Source organism: Bos indicus, chromosome 1, assembly GCF_029378745.1.
Source record: "Bos indicus isolate NIAB-ARS_2022 breed Sahiwal x Tharparkar chromosome 1, NIAB-ARS_B.indTharparkar_mat_pri_1.0, whole genome shotgun sequence".
Classification (NCBI taxonomy): Eukaryota; Metazoa; Chordata; class Mammalia; order Artiodactyla; family Bovidae; genus Bos; species Bos indicus.
Genome location: NC_091760.1, coordinates 132,368,380 through 132,389,803, shown reverse-complemented (window position 1 = coordinate 132,389,803; position 21,424 = coordinate 132,368,380). Strand labels below are relative to the sequence as shown.

The following is a 21,424-nucleotide window of genomic DNA, read 5'->3' as shown; positions in this document are numbered from 1 at the left end:
GCGTGAGCTTCAGTGGTTGTGGCTCATGGATTTAGTTTCCTCGCACATGGGATCTTCCTGGACCAGGAATGGGACCTGTGTCTCCTGCACTGGTAGGTGGATTTTTCACTACCAGGGAAGTCTCTGCTAGTATCTTCTGTTTCCAGGATTTTTCCATATCTGTCTCCTCCCTTGGCTCCATTTCCTTTTCTTTCTCCTATAAATATGGATTTGATATTTGATTCTATGTGAGGTATTTATCTCACTGAGAAAGTTTGTCTCTTTCTTAGAAAAAGTTTTGCTGGAATATGTTTTTCATAATATTAGTTGGTAGATATGAATGACCCTCATTTCTCCTTTCCAGGAGACCTCCTGGCATCTGCTAGACCCTATGCTTAGAGAAGCTTTCCCCTCTCAGACCCAGAGGGTAAAGTTGGTCACTGTAGCCTCATTTTTTGCCAGGGAGTGGTTTAGACATGAACATATGGTAGTTTTGGCCTTTGGAATTTGTTCTTATAACTTTATTCCCTTTGTATTTCTTTAATGTCAACTCAGTGGGCTTGGGGAGACAAATGCATATGCTCAGTCTTTCATTTAAATTAAATGCCTGATTATGGTTTAACACATTCAGCCTATGTTAACATGTATCTATGTTATCTATCTATCCATCCATCTATTGCCATGAAACAAGCCACCTCAAAATTAGCACCTTGAAACAATTTGTGCGGTTTTATTTGCTCACAGTTTGGTGAGGCAGCAATTTGAGTTGAGCTCATCTGGACAGCTTTTCCACTAGTCTCATCTGGGGTCACTTAATGGCCATGGTCATTTGGCAGCTGTACTGAAGCTATGTGGTCTAAGGTGTCCTCATTCACACATGTGGTATTTGGTGCTGATGGTCAGTTGGTGAGTCTGTAGGGCTTTGACTGCTCGACTCTGCTATGCAGACTTGTCTCCTTCACAAAGTCAGCCAGGATTTCATCACGTTGCAGTTTCAGGGAAATGTTTCAGTAAGGTAAGAGAAGCTGCTGCAAAGTTCTTTTAAAGCCTCTGTTTTGAAGCCATGTGTTATTTCTGCCACATTCTATTGGATAGAATGAATCAAGTCACAGGCCACTTCAGATACAAGGGATGGGGAAACTGTATCTACCCTTTGATGGTGCAGCTGCAAAGTCATACTGCAAAGGAGAAGTAAAGAAATGGGAGGATTTTGTGATCAGTCTTTGCAATCTGGTATTTATGTAGTAAAGATCGAATGACTTTATTGTCCTCATGTAAGCGATATTTGTTAAGCATAAAATAAGCAAAAAGTAAAAGAGAACAAAAATACTGCCTCAAATTCTGTCAAGAAGTAACCTAATAACTTCAGGTGAATATCATTCCAGGTAGCTCTTTAAGTGTATAAATGGAATGAAAATGCTGAATAATTTTGTAGAAATTGGGTCTTACTATACAGTTTCAGAAAAATAAAAAGCATTAAATTGAATTTTTCTTGAATTTAACAATTGAAAAAGAAACCAAAGAAAAACCAAAGGAATTATGGAGCTTCAGATCATTTGTTTTTTAACCACAGAGATATTAGATCCCAAAAGTGCTCCCTAAGGTTGTAAAGAAAGATTATTAAAAAATTAGAAAAGTTAGATTAAAAAAAAAAAAGATCCATGTTTAATTTTAGACATATTGATTGACTCTCTGCTATGAAAGATAAGGAAATTAAAACTTTTAATCTTCCTCTCACCTCATTTCCCACTCCCCTCATCTTATGAGTTTTTACTAACATTATTTTAAAAAATGTTGGAGTACAAAGAATTTATATTATATATCTATAATTCTATAATTCAATAATTTTCATGGTTTAGTCTTACATCTATAATTAAATGAATTTTCTGCCTACTGCCTGACCTTGTGCTACAGTTTCTGCTATTCTGAATTATTTATTTTTAAAAATTGAGATTTAATTTTAGTTTGCCACATTTTCTTGTCAAGCATTTTTCGAGATGAGTTCCCAGCATTTGCTCTCTTGAAAATTTTGTTGGTTTCCTCCACATTGACCTGGATGGGTGTAAAGTTTTGGTGTCCCAGTCTCCTTCCCGTAAGACTGTAGGTATTGTTCCACTGCCTTTAGATACTGAATTTCACACTGTTCCATTTATCACTGCTCCTTGATTCATTCTTAATTAGGTTTTACAAGAAGAATGCTTTATTCTCCAAGTTCTTTCATATTAATATTTGCCTGTCACCTTTGTATGTCTGATATTTACCTCTTTATAGGTGATTCTATATGTTTTTCAAGGGTGCTGAATGCTTAAATAATTCTTTCACAGTCTTTGAATTTCAATAATGCAGGATGGTGATGGCTTGTTGGTAATTCCATATTGTAATTTTCTGGCACGTGGTATTAGTTCTTCCTTTATAGCAGGGAATTTTCTTGTGTTATATTTCTAAACTACATTTATATTCTGGTTTTGGGCTCTCCTTCAGGAACAATCTGTATGTTGGATGGCCTTTGTCTTTTACATCTATTTTTTATAAGTACCTTAAAACTCCTTATCTGTTTTTCCCCAAATTTATTTTTGACTATCTAATATTATTCCTCAATCAGTGAAACCTGGACTGTTCACTGATGTTTCTAATTTGATTCATTTCAGGCACTCAGTCGTGTCTGACTCTTTGCGACCCCATGATTCACAGCACACCAGGCCTCCCTGTCCATCACCAACTCCCGGAGTTCACTCAAACTCATGTCCATCGAGTCGGTGATGCCATCCAGCCATCTCATCCTCTGTCGTCCCCTTCTCCTCCTGCCCCCAATCCCTCCCAGCATAAGGGTCTTTTCCAGAGTCAACTCTTCACATGAGGTGGCCAAAGTATTGGAGTTTCAGCTTTAGCATCAGTCCTTCCAATGAACACCCAGGACTGATCTCCTTTTGGATGGACTGGTTGGATCTCCTTGCAGTCCAAGGGACTCTCAAGAGTCTTCTCCAACACCACACTTCAAAAGCATCAATTCCTTGGCGCTCAGCTTTCTTCACAGTCCAACTCTCACATCCATACATGACCACTTGAAAAACCATAGCCTTGACTAGATGGACCTTTGTTGACAAAGTAATGTCTCTGCTTTTTAATATGCTATCTAGGTTGGTCATAACTTTCCTTCCAAGGAGTAAGCGTTTTTTAATTTCATGGCTACAATCACCATCTGCAGTGATTTTGGAGCCCCCAAAAATAAAGTCAGCCACTGTTTCCACTGTTTCCCCATCTATTTCCCATGAAGTGATGGGACCAGATGCCATGATCTTCGTTTTCTGAATGTTGAGCTTTAAGCCAACTTTTTCACTCTCCTCTTTCACTTTCATCAAGAGGCTCTTTAGTTCCTTTTCACTTTCTGCCATAAGGGTGGTGTCATCTGCATATCTGAGGTGATTGATATTTCTCCTGGCAATCTTGATTCCAGCTTGTGCTTCCTCCAGCCCAGTGTTTCTCATGATGTACTCTGCATAGAAGTTAAATAAGCAAGGTGGCAATATACAGCCTTGACGTACTCCTTTACCTATTTGGAGCCAGTCTGTTGTTCCCTGTCCAGTTCTAACTGTTGCTTCCTGACCTGCATATAGGTTTCTCAAGAGGCAGATTGGGTGGTCTGGTATTCCCATCTCTTGAAGAATTTTCCAGTTTATTGTGATCCACACAGTCAAAGGCTTTGGCATAGTCAATAAAGCAGAAATAGATGTTTTTCTGGAACTCTCTTGCTTTTTTGATGATCCAGCAGATGTTGGCAATTTGATCTCTGGTTACTTTGCCTTTCCTAATTTGATTATTAGTTCTTTAATGATGTGACTTTGGTCTTCACGATATTTTACTAGCTATATAATTTCTCTTTTGGTTTCATTCTGTTAAGTAATTTCACCTTCATATTTTTCATTATTGATTTCATGTTTCTATTAAATTTTTCTATAATCCAAATCACTATAGAAAATGTTCTTCTAAAATGGATATTTTGGCATTAGCATGCTATATCTTTTAGATGTGATCAATTTGAAAATTGCCATACCTTTTCTTTTTATCTTGTTAACGTAGGCAGCCTTTCTGGTTCTCTGATTGAGTATGGATGAAATCTTCTTGGCTCCTTTCTCTGTGTAGCTGAGATCTGTTTTTCTCCTCAGCTACTTTTTAAAGCCTGAGATATTGAAGGTTTACTCACTTTTCAGTTTACTCAAGGGCACAGCCAGGAACTGGGAAGGCAGTGGAGGAAAGTCTTCTGGAGCTTTAGACTGGCTTTGCTGTATGACCTGGGATCTGGGCTGTCTTTGGGAATTTTGGTAAATGCCCCAATCTGAATTTATGCCTCCTTGTCAGGGTGTCTTTGTTTCCTGGAGAGGTTACCCACAGGTTTCAGATCATCCTCACAGTTCATCTTAGTACCCTGGGAGGCCATTTTATTGCTTTTACCAATATCCCAAGATTCTACTGTGTGTAGTTCAGTTCAGTCACTCAGTCATGTCCAACTCTTGGTGACTTCATGAACCGCAGCACTCCAGGCCTCCCTGTCCATCACCAACTCCTGGAGTCCTCCCAAACCCATGTCCATTGTAGTAGGGGGCTTTTATCTCCAGGGTTTTAACCATGATATTTCCTTGACTCAAACTTTAGTCTTCTCTCTAGACTCAAGGCTGTTGGAAGAAGTCTCAAGATTTTGTTGAGTCACCCCTCACCCCATTTGGTTATTGGGAGCTAAGGCCAATGTTAGGAACCTACAGAGCCACACCATAAACTTGACTCATTTCTTGGGCACCACTTAGAAAAAGAGTTTATTTATTTTTTAATTGAAGGATAATTGCTTTACAGAATTTTGTTGTTTTCTGTCAAACCTCAACACAAATCAGCCATAGGTATACATATATCCCCTCCCTCCCATCTCCCTTCCCATCTCACCCTTCTAGGTTGATACAGAGCCCCTGTTTGAGTTTCCTGAGCCATACAGCAAATTCCCATTGTTGGCCACCACTTTCTGAAGTCTGTAAATGTTTGGATTATTGCTGATGAATTTTTTTGCTGGTATCATTATTCATTAATTGCATAAGATATGAGATAAGGAGACTAGGTTTAGGTTCTTTTTGCTATGTTTACTCTGAAGCCATGACATACTTTACTTTTATATGCTCATATACATTGGCTGATTACTTTGAGATTTTGAAGTGTTAATATTAGGCATTCCCCCCCCCCCCCCCACATGTACTTTTCTCTTCTAGAAAGTATAGGAAGACCTCTTTTTACTTCTTTAGTTCTGACAATTCCCCAGATACAGTAAAGAATGGTGATACGCAAAGAATAGAAAACAAACAAAAAACCCCCACAAATTAACTATAGCTAAAAACCAATATTAAGCAAAGCAAACAACATCCTACAATTTTTTATTGAGTCCCACAATTGAGACCAAAGTCAAGATTTTCACAAATGATATTATCCAGTTTGAGGTGAGTAATAGTTTCATTTTTCAGTTGAGTACAATGAGATTTAGAGACTTTAAGTCACCTTTAAGCTCAAGGTCACAGAGCTAATGAACACAAGAGCCATGCTTTAAATACAGGCCTGTGAAGCTCTATACCCAAAGTTCCCTGCCATACTCCTCTAAGAAAGAGCCTAGAAGAATCCTGCACTCTTTGGTTGGAGGAAGTACCGAAAGGAGCTCAGACAGCATCTTCACCAGAAAAACAGAAGACAGAGGAACAAGTCAGTTTGCTGGTAAAAATATCCTATTTGTGATAGTTCCCCAAGAAACAGATTCCCCTCAAAAATTTAAAGCATAATCACCTTTTTGTTTGGGTTTCCAGAAGGAGGCCTAACAGAATTATAGCGGAGAGGGACTTAGGGATGTTTACACAAGTTGCAGGAGACTTTATCAATAACTTGTTGCTGTGGAACAAATCAGTGTTTTCAAACAACAATTTTTTGTTCTCATTCACACACCTATGAGTAGGCTGAGGTTCAGGCATTCTAGGCTGAGCTCTTCTGGGCCTTACTCTAGGTTGCAGGTTGGGTTGAGGTTTCCTTCAGGTATCATCTTCCTTGTATCAGTGGACTGACTAGCTTATGTTCTTTTCGTGGTAATGGAAGAAGTGCAAGAGAGTGTACCCACGCAAGAAAGTAAATGTGTTTTTGCTTGTGTCACATTTGCTAGCATCCAGTGGCCAAAGCAAATCACATGGCTGTGTAACAGGGAAGAGCAAAATCTGACTTCATGTTGGGTCTGTTACTTTGACTTTAACCTTTTGCTTTTGGTGTTATCATCATACATAATAGCCTACCTCAGGGAACGCTGCCTCTCTGCCTGCATGTTAAACAAAAGTTCCTTTGTGCAGCTCACAGGGAGGCAGTGTGACCCTGCTCACCTGTGAATGGCTGCAGAAAAGAAGAAATGAACATATCTTCTCCTTGATGCTGGCCAAGCGTCTTATGACTTTTCTACTTTACTTCCTCACTTCCTTCCTCTCTCTGTTCTATAAAAGAGATTGGTATCCAGACTCTGATATGATGGTTTTTTGTTTGTTTGTTTGTTTGAAACACTAGTCCACCATTTTCTTGGTCTGCTGGCTTTCTGAATAAAGTTGTGACTCCTTGTCTCAACAGCTTGTCTCCCAATTTATTGGCCTGTCTTGTGGCAAGCAGAGTGAGCTTGGACTCAGTAACAACTGAGTTCAAGGTCAAGGTTCTCCAGTGGGAGGAACCACAAAGTCCCTGGACAAAGAGGATGAATGCAAAGAGGAGTGAAGACTTGGGTCAGTAATTTAATTTACCACAGGAACGAGGAAGATTTCTTTTTAAAAGTGGACAAGCAAAACAGTCTGAAGGTCCTGAAATAAAAAAGTATTAAACTGAGAAGATTCCATCATGTTTGAGAAGGTTATTTCTAGGAAGGCACAGGTTAGACTCTGTGGGTAACTCAGGGTGAGAACTGACGTTAAATGCTGAAGACAGAAATGAGGTCTTGAATAAAAGTCAGAAATGACCCATTTGTACAAAACAGGTATAAAAGAGTTTCTGTGTCCCTCATTTCTTGTTTGTAGGAAAAAGGTTTCAGCCTCCTAGACCGTTCCTGAGTTCCAAAGAACAGATTCAAACAGTTACTGATTAGAGGAATGACGGGACTCAGAAACAATGGAAAGGCAGTTTACAAATGATAGTGCAGCCATGGGTCAGGGTCCTAGTTCCTCCTCAAAGGATATACATAACCATCTGATATATATCTCTGAGTTCTTCTACAGTAACTACGGCCCCCATCCAGGTGGCAGATGGTAACTTCAGGCTGAGCACAAGAATGTGGACCCCAGACTGGGTGGAGACTGGTTGGCTGATGATTGTGATTCCTGTAACACTACTCTGTTATTTCATCACCAACCAATCAGAGGAAGGTCAAATACACAGCAGCCCTCTCCTCAAATTTTGCCTATAAAAATTCTTTCCCCCGAACCACCAGTGAAAGTGAGTTTGGGCTTTTTGAGCCCGAGTCACCTGTTCTCCTTGCTTGTTGTTGTTCAGTCTCTAAGTCGTGTCTGACTGTTTGTGACCCCATGGACTGCTTCCCCGTCCTTCACCGTCTCCTGGAATTTGCTCAAACTCATGTCCATTGAGCTGAGGATGCCATCCAACCATCTCATCCTCTGTTGGCCCAGTCTCCTGCCCTCAATCTTTCCCAACAGCAGGGCCTTTTGCAGTGAGCCAGCTCTTCACATCAGGTGGCCAAAGTATTGGAGCTTCAGCTTCAACTTCAGCATCAGTCCTTCCAGTGAATATTCAGGGTTGATTTCCTTTAGGATTGACTGGTTTGATTGATTGTTCAAATTAGGATTAATCTCCTTGCTGCCCAAGGGACTCTCAAAAGTCTTCTCCAATGTTCCTTATGGTCCAACTCTCACATCCATACATGACTACTGGAAAGACAGCCTTGACTATATGGACCTTTGTCAACAAAGTGATGTCTCTGCTTTTTAATATGCTGTCTAGGTTTGTCATAGCTTTTCTTCCAAGGAGCAAGCATTTTTGAATTCCATGGCTGCATTCACTGTCCACAGTGATTTTGGAGTCCAAGAAAATAAAGTCTCTCACTGTTTCCATTGTTTTTCCATCTATTTGCCATGAAGTGATGGAACTGGATGCCATGATCTTCAATTTTTGAATGTTGAGTTTTAAGCCAGCTTTTTCATTCTCTTCTTTCACGTTCATTCCTTTTCACTTTCTGTCATTAGGGTGTTATCATCTGCATGATATTTGATATATTATATATATATATATGTTTGATGTATATATATATTTGATATTTCTTCCAGGAATCTAGATTCCAGCTTGTGATTCATCCAGAATGGCATCTTGCATGATGTAATCTGCATAGAAGTTAAATAAGCACGGTGACAGTATACAGCCTTGACATACTCCTTTCCCAAATTTGAACCAGTCCATTATTCCATGTCCAGTTCTAACTGTTGCTTCTTTACCTACATACATGTTTCTCAGGAGGCAGGTAAGGTGGTATGGTATTCCCATCTCTTTAAGACTTTTTCACAGTTTGTTGTGATACACGCAACTGCTTTAGCATAGTCAAAGAAGCAGAAGTAGATGTTTTTTTTCTGGGGTTTTCTTGCTTTTTCTATGATCCAATGGATGTTGACAATTTAATCTCTGGTTCCTCTGTCTTTTCTAAATCCAGCTTGTACATCTGGAAGTTCTCGGTTCATGTGTTGAAGCCTAGCTTGAAGGATTTGAGAATTACCTTGCTAGCATGTTAAATGAGCACAATAGTATGGTAGTTTGAACCTTGCTTGGCCCTTGCCATAAACCCTTCTCTGCTCCAGAATCCTACGTTTTGGTTTGTTTGCCCTTACTGTGCATTGGGCACATAGATTTGGGTCTGACAATGCATTGTCTTGGGATCCTATTCACCTCATGCATTATGTTTCTAGGCTGCAGTCCTCAGGAGAAAGAATTTGTTTCTATCTTTTTCTTTGTTAATTTTTTTGGCCCTTTACTCAGTGTCTGGCACGTGATATGCATCCCACTGTTCTTTATCAAAGTCATGAGGGAAGAATGAATGAATATCACAGCTAGGTTGGGGAACATTTTAAGCTGTTGCTTTTTTCTGTGGCTTGCATAAAAAAATGTGAATAATTAGGCAATACCACGTTGGGGTTAAACCAGAATCCAGAATTAACATGGGTTCAAAGTGTGACTCTACTCTTAGATTAGAGCCCTCACAATTTGCTGAACATTGGTTAAGAATTCACTCTGGAGAAAATGTGTGGGGAAGGTGTGGCCTCAGAGTGATCCAGAAAACAGGAAATGAACAGCAAGTACTTTTCCAGATTGAAGAAAGAACCATCCAGAGACCTCCCTTCACAAACCAGATGGCAGCCCCCAGCTGTCTGTCTGAAAATACTGAAATTGGAAATGCTCAGTAGCCAAGCCAACTTTCCCTCCTTCACGTCTACAGGAGGTCCCAGATTCCATGGTTTGTAATTACCTTCCAACTGAGCCTTTGTGAGGTAACACTGCTGGCAGAGCTGAAGCTACTGCAGCATTTTCTCTATTAATTTGACATTGCCTCAAGTCATTTTTATTTTATGGATGTAAAGACATCATGCTAGCTAAATCAATATTTAGGCCCTGGGAGGGTTTTTTTTTTTTTTTTTTTTTGGTATAGGATGGTGGTGGGAGGGTAGAGGAGAGGCATTTTAAAAAAACATTTCTCTTTCTCACTCATACTTTCAGATACCACTGGTGGTGGTGTACCCTCGCTTACCTTTTTGGAGTGCAGGTGATGACTAGCAAAATTTTACATGTGCATGAACTTTCGCCTCAGCAGGGTTCTCCTCATGAGGGCCCCTGGGCCATGCTATGGTATCTTGTCCATATCTCAAGAGCAAAAGAAGCTATTACAATGCTTTTAAAGCAAGAGGGGCTGGGGATTGATGACGTGATCAGATTTATAATTTGAAAAGGGACCTATTGAGAGATAGTTGCAGAAGTTTAGGTGAAAGAAAATGGTAACTTAGACTCAAGCGGTGGTGGTAGAGATGAGAAGAGGGCTGCACTTGAGTGAATTTAAGAAACGAATTCACCAGAAGTTGGTAAATGTTTGAATTTGGGGAGATGTCAGGGAAGACAGCTAGTTTTTATCTAAAAGGATGATGATTCTCTTCACTGAAATGGGTTTGCTTTTGGACTGTGAAATACTCGGCAGCCATTAATGGGATAAGGTAAATCAGTCTTTCAAAAATTCCTGACCAGTCAAATGTCCATAACATATTATTAAGCAAATTAGATAATAATATAGTAGAAACAATTTCTTACAATTTGTTGATGTGTATCTATCTATCTATCTGCTGCTGCTGCTAAGTCGCTTCAGTCGCGTCCGACTCTGTGCGACCCCAAAGACGGCAGCCCACCAGGCTCCCCCGTCCCTGGGATTCTCCAGACAAGAACACTGGAGTGGGTTGCCATTTCTTTCTCCAATGCATGAAAGTGAAAAGTGAAAGTGAAGTCGCTCTGTCGTGCCTGACTCTTAGCAACCCCATGGACTGCAGCCTTCCAGGCTCCTCTGTCCATGGGATTTTCCAGGCAAGAGTATTGGAGTGGGGTGCCATTGCCTTCTCCGATCTATCTATCTATTACCTATCTATTTTAGATGCTTTGAAGGGTTTTGTGAATATAGGTACCATGCTAATAACAGTGGTCATCTCTTGGGTATGGGTAAAATGGGGACTTTCTCTTTAATGTACATTAATTTTGTCTGATGTTTTGGTGATAAACATGTTGTAATTTGATAATATTCCAATAGCTTCCCAGCAGGGAGGTCAGAAAGACTGGGAGCTGAGGATAAGTACTTTTGGGGACCTAGTGGAGGGGCTTACAGACTGAGGGCAGAATGCAGACCACCAGCCTCAGCTCAGGAGCCAGTGAGAGGAAGTGAAGCTTTGGAAGAGATCCCTGATGCTTTTCTTGTGCCAAAAAAACTTAGGATGTGAATGACCATGTTTCTAGATGGCATGTCACCCAGGGCAGTGCAACTGAGCTGTACAGATGTTGCTCTGCAGCTAGTCTGCAGGGTGGCAGAGGAAGGAAGGGTGATCATATACCTCCAGTGCATAAAATGTTCAAAAAAGGGAATAAAAGTCTGAGCAGGCAGAGGTGAAAACTTGAAAGGTTTCTGCAGTTTATTTTTCTGAAGTTCTAGCCATCTGTACGTGGAGCCACAAACCACGCAGACATCCGCACCCATCAGTAAGACTGATGCTTGTCAAGGACGCCTGCAGCCAGTCCAAATGTGAGCAGGTTTAATCCTCTAATTATAGATGACTCCAGTAGCAACAGGCATTCTGAGCCCCCAGCCAGGATCACAAGAGATGCAATCCTGGCTCCTCCAGGTAAATCCTGTGATTACCCAGCATAGGAAGAAGTTGGTATCTGAAGGGTTCTTTATTGGAAGCCCATGTGGGCACTGGCTTTCTGAAGCCAGGCTTCACAGGCCCCATGTGGTGCCCATCAGCAGCTCAGTCTTCTGTTCACCACAAAACCCATGCCATGCTGTTCAAATTGCCAACCAACTTGCACTGTGAGTTGCAATTAATACTCTTAGTTACAACCCTGAGTGTTTGATGCAGCATAGCACAGTGTGGTCTGCTGGATCTGAATCCAGCCCCACCAGTTACCCAGCTGCATGAGTTTTGAAAAGCTGCTTTGTGCCTCAGTCTCCCCATCTACAGAATAGTAATAATACTAGCATCTACCTCACATGGTGGCTGTGAATATTGAGACTCTTAGGGTTGTGCCTACAAATAGTAAGCACTCAATAAATACTAATAAATTTTGTAATATTCTGACCCATGTTAGATGTCCAATGTCCTCAGAGTAAATTAGTTCCACGTCCATCATTGCCTATGTTATCAGTATTCGAGTGAGGGTCCTATAGGATTTTGGAACTGAGAGAAGTGTTTTTTTTTTTTTTCTGAGGATGAAACAAAAAGATGAGTACATAGTATATTGCAACAAAGTCACCTCAAAGTGATAGAATGGTTTCTAGACAAGCAGAGCTTGACTGCAACTATTCATCTTTCATTTAAGCATGAAATGACTTGTGAGTGCTGATGGTGTCACAGGCACCAGGTTGGGTGCTACATGAAAACTGGGACTTGTTGCTTGCCTTTTTGGAGTTTACCAATGAGTGAGGGAAAGTGGGCAATAAACAAGAGTAAGCAATCAGCTGGAGAAAGAAATAGCAACCCATTTCAGTATTCTTGCCTGGAAGATTCCATGGACAGAGAAATCTGGCAGTCTATGTGGTTGCAAGAGAGCTGGACATGACTGAGCGACTAAACAACAAGCAATGAACACTGATCCTGTAACAAATTGTGTTAGGTACTAGAAAGAAAAGAAACAGGATTTGGATATGTAGTATTCTACCACATGACTATACCGTATGCTGGGCGATTATGAACAGCACTACTATGAATATTCATGTACGTGTGTTCATTCCTATATGACCGAGAGATTTGATAAGTTTTAGTTTTCTAGGAATTTGTCCATTTAGTACCAAGATCAGGATGATTGGGAGCAGGCACCCTAGATGTATGCGATAAAGGAGAATTACATACATTCTCTACAATTCTCTGCAGAGAATTTTAAGATGACCATGAAATCAGTGAAACTGTCAGCTATTCCAACCCTCCTCTCAATCTTCTGTTGGTTGTTGGTAAAAAAAAATAGCTGAGATTTCTGTTGCATTTTAATTATATATATATATGAGTTTCAAACTGGCACTTTTACAAAACTTATTCTTTAAAAATCACTATTTTCCATCTGGAAGTAATTTGGAGGATTCTCAATAATAGGGTTGGCTCTTAACACACTTGCACCCAGCTACACACCTTTGTTTTGAGAGTCAGGTTGTAACGGCTGGGAATCATTTGAGAGTGCCTGCTTTGTGTGCAGATTGTTTCTCCATCCCCTGGGGTGTACTACATGTTCCTGGATCTAAGTAATTAACAACCATAGTGCAGTGATTGCAAAGACAAAAAAATGGAACTGGGGTTACATAAACTCTGTCATTCTGTGACCACTTGAATTTGATAACCTCTTTACAGATGTTTGAAAGCAGCTAGAATGGTTCCCAAGAACAAAGGCATGAACAGTATTGCTGTTTCTGGACTTTATTGTGAAGTGATATTTTTATGAATTTTGACCGTGCTTATTGTGTTTAAGGCTTTTCCTAACTGTGTATCAGTTTCTTCATTTAAAATGTAGTTTCAAAATTAAAATTAATAAAAAGTATCTTCTGCTCAACTCTAAGTTAAGAGAAATTGACAAATCTGGGTTGACTGCCCATGGACATGAATATGTCAACAAGATCAATTTTGATTAAGTCATTGACAAACATTCAGAAGACAGGCTCAAAAATAAAAATTATATTGTTTGTGTTTATTACTGTGATGGATCAGTATGTAAGTATAAGTATTTTCCCTTTAAAAATACATTGAGGCAATGCAAAAGTATTACTCTAGGGACTTCCCTGATTAAGTCCAGAGGTTAGGACTCCATGCTTCTGTTGCAGGGACATGGGTTTGATCCTTGGTCAGGGAGCTATTCCTCATGGTGAATGATGTGGCTGGAAAAGAAGAAAAGACTACTTCATTCTTTTCTTCATCTTTTATGATAATATTTATGTTATTAAAACAGTTTTTCTTGGTATGTGTCTATGTGTGCACATTAGCATATGGAGTTCAATAAAAGAAAATTTTACTGTTTTTATTTTCTGGCCATTATTATTATTTGTTTTATTACATATGTAGTCTTGAAAACAATGTTGTTGAACAGAAGTTGAGGGTGTTAAAAACGCTCTGCTTTGCGTATCAAACATGCCAGGTGTGCCACCATGTTCATTTCATTTACTTTTCCAAATTAATAGACATTAAGTTGTTCATAAATTTTTCTTATCTGTTTGACATCTTCAGCATCTGAACTGATTTCCTTTCCATTCCTGCTGTTAGTTATCTTTGTTATCTCTTATTCTAGAGTATCAATTTTGACTGTTTTTCCTTTATCTTTTTTGTTTGCTTTAGGTTTCACTGATTTTTGTTATTCCTTTTCTCCCCTTCTTTCCCTAACTTTTTGAGATGATGCTTAACTGATTAATCTTTTTCTTTACTAATAAATGAATTTTAATGCTAATACTTGCTATAGGTTTCAGTGTTATAGTATTTTCATTGCCATTTAGCTCTGTTTTCAAGTTTCCATTATTAATTCTTCTGTTATCTGTTCTGTTCAGTTCAGTTCAGTCGCTCAGTCATATCCGACTCTTTGTGATGCTATGGGCTGCAGCATGTCAGGCCTTCCTGCCCATCACCAACTCCCAGAGCTTACTCAAACTCATGTCCATTGAGTTGGTGATGCCATCCAACCATCTCATCCTTTGTCATCCCCTTCTCTTCCTGCCTTCAATCTTTCCCAGCATCAGGGTCTTTACAAATGAGTCAGTTCTTTGCATCAGATGGCCAAATGTTGGAGTTTCAGCTTCAGCATTTGTCCTTCCAATGAATATTCAGGACTGATTTCCTTTAGGATGGACTGGTTGGATCTCCTTGCTGTCCAAGGGACTCTCAAGAGTCTTCTCCAACACCACGGTTCAACAGCATCAATTCTTCAGCACTTAGCTTTCTTTATAGTCCAACTCTCACATCCATACACAACTACTGGAAAAACCATAGCTTTGACTAGACAGACCTTTGTTGGCAAAATAACGTCTCTGCTTTTTTTTTTTTTTTTTGTGAGCTTTTATTTTTTTTTTTTTTTATTTTTTATTTTTTTAATTTTATTTTATTTTTAAACTTTACATAATTGTATTAGTTTTGCCAAACATCAAAGTGAATCCACCACAGGTATACATGTGTCTAGGTTGGTCATAGCTTTTCTTCCAAGGAGCAGACATCTTGTAATTTCATGGCTGCAGTCACCATCTGCAGTGATTTTGGAGCCCCCCAAAATAAAGTCTATCACTGTTTCCACTGTTTCCCTATCTATTTGCCATGAAGTGATGGGACCGGATGCCATGATCTTAGTTTTCTGAATGCTGAGATTTAAGCCAATTTTTTCACTCTCCTCTTTCACTTTCTTCAAGAGGCTCTTTAGTTCTTTGCTTTCTGCTGTAAGTGTGGTGTCATCTGCATATCTGAGGTGATTGATATTTCTCTTGGGAATCTTGATTCCAGCTTGTGCTTCTTCCAGCCTAGTGTTTCTCATGATGTACTCTGCATGTAAGTTAAATAAGCAGGGTGACAATATACAGCCTTGACGTACTCCTTTTCCTATTTGGAACCAGTCTGTTGTTCCACATGCAGTTCTAACTGTTGCTTCCTGACCTGCATATAGGTGTCTCAAGAGGCAGGTCAGGTGGTCTGGTATTCCCATCTCTTGAAGAATTTTCCACAGTTTATTGTGATCCACACAGTCAAAGAATTTGGCATAGCAATAAAGCAGAAATAGATGTTTTTCTGGAACTCTCTTGCTTTTTCCATGATCCAGCAGATGTTGGCAATTTGATATCTGGTTCCTCTGCCTTTTCTAAAACCAGCTTGAACATCCTTTTTTCACGTATTGCTGAAGCCTGGCTTGGAGAATTTGGAGCATTATTTTACTAGCGTGTGAGATGAGTGCAATTGGTGGTAGTTTGAGCATTCTTTGTCATTGCCTTTCTTTGGGATTGGAATGAAAACTGACTTTTTCCAGTCCTGTGGCCATTGCTGTGTTTTCCAAATTTGCTGGCATATTGAGTGCAGCACTTTCACAGCATCGTCTTTCAGGATTTGAAATATCTCCACTGGAATTCCATCACCTCCACTAGCTTTGTTCGTAGTGATGCTTTCTAAGGCCCACTTGACTTCACATTCCACGATGTCTGGCTCTAAGTGAGTGATCACACCATCATGATTATCTGGGTTGTGAAGATCTTTTTTGTATAGTTCTTCTGCCACCTCTTCTTAATATCTTCTGCTTCTGTTATGTCCATACCATTTCTGTCCTTTATTGAGCCCATCTTTGCATGAAATCTTCCCTTGGTATCTCTAATTTTCTTGAAGAGATCTCTAGTCTTTCCCATTCTGTTGTTTTCCTCTATTTCCTTGCATTGATTGCTGAGGAAGGCTTTCTTATCTCTCCTTGCTATTCTTTGGAACTCTGCATTCAGATGTTTATATCTTTCCTTTTCTCCTTTGCTTTTCACTTCTCTTCTTTTCACAGCTATTTGTAAGGCCTCCTCAGACAGCCATTTGCTTTTTTGCATTTCTTTTCCATGGGGATGGTCTTGATCCCTGTCTCCTGTACAATGTCACGAATCTCCGTCCATAGTTCATCAGGCACTCTATCTATCAGATCTAGTCCCTTAAATCTATTTCTCACTTCCACTGTATAATCATAAGGGATTTGATTTAGGTCATACCTGAATGGTCTAGTGGTTTTCCCTACTTTCTTCAATTTATAGCTCAGCATATTCTATCAAACACCGAAAGAGGAGTATTGAAATCTTCACAATTTGTGGATATTGACTTTTCTACCTGTTAAATTTCATATTCTATACTTTAGGCCACCTTACAAATGTATATAAACTGAAAATTATTTTTTTCCATGAATTGAACCTTGTTATTATTTTGAGGAGATTGTCCTTATCTCCAGGAATGATTTTGCCTTAAATTCTATTTTGCCTGATATTAATACAGCTATCCCATATTTCTGTTTATTAATATTTTCATACTGTCTTTTACTTTTGTTTTCTGTATTCTTTTGTTTTGTTTTTATAAAAAGTATATAGTTGGATTTTATATATTTTCTAATCATTTTTCTTTAGTTGAAACTTTGTTGATTTATATTCACCAAAATTATTGATATATTGGAATTTTTATGGTATATATTTTCTGTATCAATTTCATGTTTATTTCTTTTTTTCCCTAAATTTTAACTCTTTTGTTATTCTGCTTCTCCTCATTTTGCAGGGAGGATATTATATACTCTGTGTTTATTCTTTTAGAAGTTTACCAAGAAATTATGAAATGAGTATTTAAATCTTGAAAGAGTTAAAAAATTTTTCCATCTTTCAAATAATGTCTTAACATTCTATGATTCTGCTTATCATATCTTTTTTTATTTTTTCCCCCCACACTGTGTGTCTTGTGGGATCTCAGTTCTCTGACCAGGGATTGAATCCAGGCCTTTACAGTGAACACAACAAATCCTAAGCACTAAACTGTCTCCATTCATCATACTTTTGGCGTATACATTATTACTATCTGGTAATAATGCTTTTTAAAATTTTAACTCTATAGGCATTTTTACTGCTTCATGGCATCAATGTTTACTTACAATTCCCAGTAGTTCCACTCAATTCCACTTCATACTTTCTTGTGTCTCAGACCTTTAATCTGGGATTACTGCTCACAGGACATCTTTAACATGTTTTTCAGTGAGGGTCTAACTGCTGAGGAAATTTTTCTGTATTTTCTGAGATGTCTTTGTCTTCTCTCTTGAAGATATTTTTGTTGGATAGAAAATTTGAGGTTGCAGTTATTTTTTTTTTTTCCTTCAGAAATTTGAAAAGACATCCTCGGTTATCTTTTAGCTTTCATTCTTGTACTCAGAAGTCAATTGTTGGTCTCAGTTTTTCTCTTTTGAAGGTCAACTTTTCATTTTCACTTGTTGCATTTAACATTATATATATTTTTTTTCTTCAAATTTTCTATGATTTTTCTAAGGAGTAAATTTCTTTTCATTTATCCTGCTTGAGATCCTTGAATCTGTAGATTAAACTCTTGAATCAGTTCTTAGAATTCCTAGCCATTTTCTCTTTACAAATTACCTCTGTCCCTTTCCCTTTTTTTCTTCTGAGTTTACAATTTTGGCTATTATATTTTTATATCTAGAAACCCTATTTCATTTTTTTCTAGATCAGTTGTGATATTTCTATAGTCTTCTGTTTCCTTCAGATATTTGCAAAATTGTCATTTATATTTTTAAGCATAATAAATAACTGTAGTAAGAATCTTAGCAAATTGTGTCTATTAGTTGCAAAATTTGAAGTTTGTATATATCTATTTCTGCTTTCTGTGGGTTTTCTTAGTTCTTATATATATTATCGTATATTCTTATATGCCTGGTAATTTCTGATTGATTGCTGGACACTGTTTTTCAAAACTTATTTGTGGGATTTCCCTACTATGTAGAATAGGTGTGCCCTCCTCCAGAGAAGCCTTATGCTAGCTACTTCCAGGGACCTAGGTGCTCTACTCTTTGGGACCACCAAGTTCAAGGATTGAGGGTTTCTGACTCACCCAGAAAATGGGAGAGTTGGAGTCCAGTTGTGCATGAGGGTCCATAGGAGACACTGTTGATGTCTCAATTAACTCCCTCCAATCCCTACCATTGGTTCTGTGTGTTTATCCCATAGTGTTGTTATGCCTTTCTGCTAATAGCTAGTACCTGAAACATTATTCAGAGGATTGCCATTGGACCTTGGACTATTGGATCCACCTTGCACACTGAGATAGCAGGAATTTTCTGGGAGTTCTTACCCTCAGGGTTGCCCATAACTCATACCTGATTGGTACAGAAATAACTGGGCTTCCCAGGTGGCACTAGTGGTAAATAATCCACTTGCCAATGAAGGAGATGTTTGAGATGAGAGTTCTATCCCTGAGTTGGGAAGATCCCCTGGAGGAGGGCATGGCAACCCACTCCAGTATTCTTGCCTGGAGAATCCTATGGACAGAGGAGCCTGGCAGGCTACAGTGCATGGAATTGTAAAGAGTGGGACACAACTGAAGCAGCTTAGCATGCACACATGCCCAGAAATAACTGGTTTATATCCCCTCAAGAAATCCTATAGCCAATGAATAATTTGTGGAGGAGTACAAAAGCCAAGCTCCTTTGCCTGGAGATAAGAAAATCTGTGATATGCAATTTATACTTTAGAACTCCCTGCAAATCAGGCTGAAGCTGGAACTCACCTGAATTTTCTCACCCTAGGTTGGCTTCTTTCTTTTCTCTATCCTACCTCTCAGTCATCAGTTTTTTCCTGAGAGTAATTTCTTAACAGATCAGCTTCATGGAACCCTTGGCTCAGTGTCTTCTTGAAGAACCTGACTGCAGATAAGTCTTTAAAAAAAAATTATTTATTTTAAATGGAAGGATAATTGCTTTATAGTATTGTGTTGGTTTCTGCCAAACATTAACATGAATCAGCCATAGGTATATATACATCCCCTCCCTCTTGAACCTCCATCCCACCTCCCTCCCCATCCTACCCCTCTAGCTGGAGAAATCAACATTCTTGACTTCAGACTATGCTACAAAGCTACAGTCATCAAGAGAGTATGATACTGGCACAAAAACAGAAATATAGACCAATGGAACAAGATAGAAAGCCCAGAGATAAACTCATGCACCTTTGGGTACCTTATTTTTGACAAAGGAGGCAAGAATATACTATGGGGCAAAGAAAGCCTCTTCAGTAAGTGGTGCTGGGAAAACTGGACTGCTAAGTGTAAAAGAATGAAATGAGAACACTTCCCAACATCGTACACAAAGATAAACTCAAAATGTAAGTGCAGATAAGTCTTGTCTACAGCTAAGACCTACCAGAGAGAGCTTCTTTGATCCCCTTCTGATCTGATTTTCTAGGTAGCTCTTCCTACCATTCCCAGCAGGCAGGTCTAGCTAGATCTGATTTTCTTTCCCTAAAGGTATATCTCTTTGGGATCCCAAATTAATATAATGAGAATCTCAAACAAAAGTCTCTACCCTGAATGAATTATTGACTTTGGTTTTTCTCTCTCTCTTTCTTGACAGACACAGACGCTGACCAAGAAAACAAGTATTAATCTTTCTCCTATCTGCAATTGCCTCCATGATGCTCCAGCATGCTGCTTACCTAGTTGGTTGCAGCTACAGTACATTTTCCAGTAACTCTTGCAGTTACATGGGCTGAGTCCTGGCCAACAAAGAAGTGGCCAGAAATGATAGATGTCTCTTCAAACCCTGACCTCTTAATAAACCCACATTGATCTTCCATGTATTTGTTTTTCTGTTGTCACCAGATGGATACAGAGGACTTAATGGAGGACTCTGAGACTCTTGAAGTGATGAGAGTCTTGAATCATCTTGAGTGATGATTCCTTGAATAGCTATATGGAACAGAATTGTCTCCACAATCTTTGTCATCAGATTATGATAACAACAAGAAAACTTCTTTGGTTAAATTATTGAAAATTAGATTTCTTTTTTACAATTATTGAACCATGAATCATACACATTTTTTTTTCTTTACTGGGGGCACTGGTGATTATTGTTGTACCACCTTGTTTCTATCTCACAATATATCTGCTCAACTCTAGCCTTTTGATTTATGAAATTATTTATTTAACAAACATTTATTGGGTGCTAACCACCATTCTTAGAGAAGGAAATGGCAACCCACTCCAGTATTCTTGCCTGGAAAATTCTGTGAACAGAACAGACCCCCTGCTGTCCATGGGGTCTCAGAGTTGGACATGACTGAAGCGACTTAGCATGCATGTGTGCATTGGAGAAGGAAATGGCAACCCACTCCAGTGTTCTTGCCTGGAGAATCCCAGGGACAGAGGAGCCTGGTGGGCTGCTGTCTATGGGGTTGCACAGAGTCAGACACAACAGAAGTGACTTGCAGCAGCAGCAGCAGCCACTGTTCTAGACACTAGTGATACAACAGTAAATGAAAAGGTGTCCCTCTTCTCAAGGAACTTCCATTCTATGAGGTCGTTTCTTGGCCATGGTGGGGAATCTTTCTTTCTTACTATCCCATGAACAGTGAACAGACTTACCAGTTTCTTACAAGGCGAGATTTTCCTTTTCTTTTTTCTAATAGATTATTTACTTCTATCTCATACCTTTTCTGTTTTCAATTTTATCTTCTTTAATCACTCAGTCGTGTCTGGCTCTTTGTGACTCTTTGTGACATCATGGACTATACCTGCCAGGCTCCTCTGTCCATGGACTTCTCCAGGCAAGAATACTGGAGTGGGTTGCCATTCTTTTCTCCAGGGGATCTTCCTGACCCAAGGATCAAACCTGGGTCTCTCACATGGCAGGCATTTTTTTTATTGTCTGAATCACCAGGGAAGTCTCTTTAAATTATGGAGGAAGGCTAATTTCAAAACAGTCAAACTGTTTCCTCCATTTTACTTCATTAAAGATGAATCCATATCAAATGTACTCCATTTTAAATTTTTCCTATGCCAGTCACTATGTGATTATGTGACCTCTGAATTGTAACCATTTGTATCTTTGCTGTGTGGTTTTAACACAATTCACAGTTCCATAGGCTTTTAAAAATTTATTTATTTATTCATTTGGCTGTGTGTGGGATCTTTCATTGCAGCAG

General features: G+C 39.1%; 1 long non-coding RNA gene across 1 annotated transcript in view; it reads left to right on the top strand.

Moving 5' to 3' along the window:
- The window catches only part of LOC139180011 (uncharacterized), a 44,132-nt gene extending 24,056 nt beyond the window's left edge, over window positions 1-20,076 (top strand). Inside the window, exon 2 of the long non-coding RNA XR_011564349.1 lies at window positions 19,855-20,076. This is a non-coding gene — a long non-coding RNA (uncharacterized lncRNA). The remainder of the gene's footprint in view (window positions 1-19,854) is intronic.
- Window positions 20,077-21,424: the final 1,348 nt, after the last annotated feature.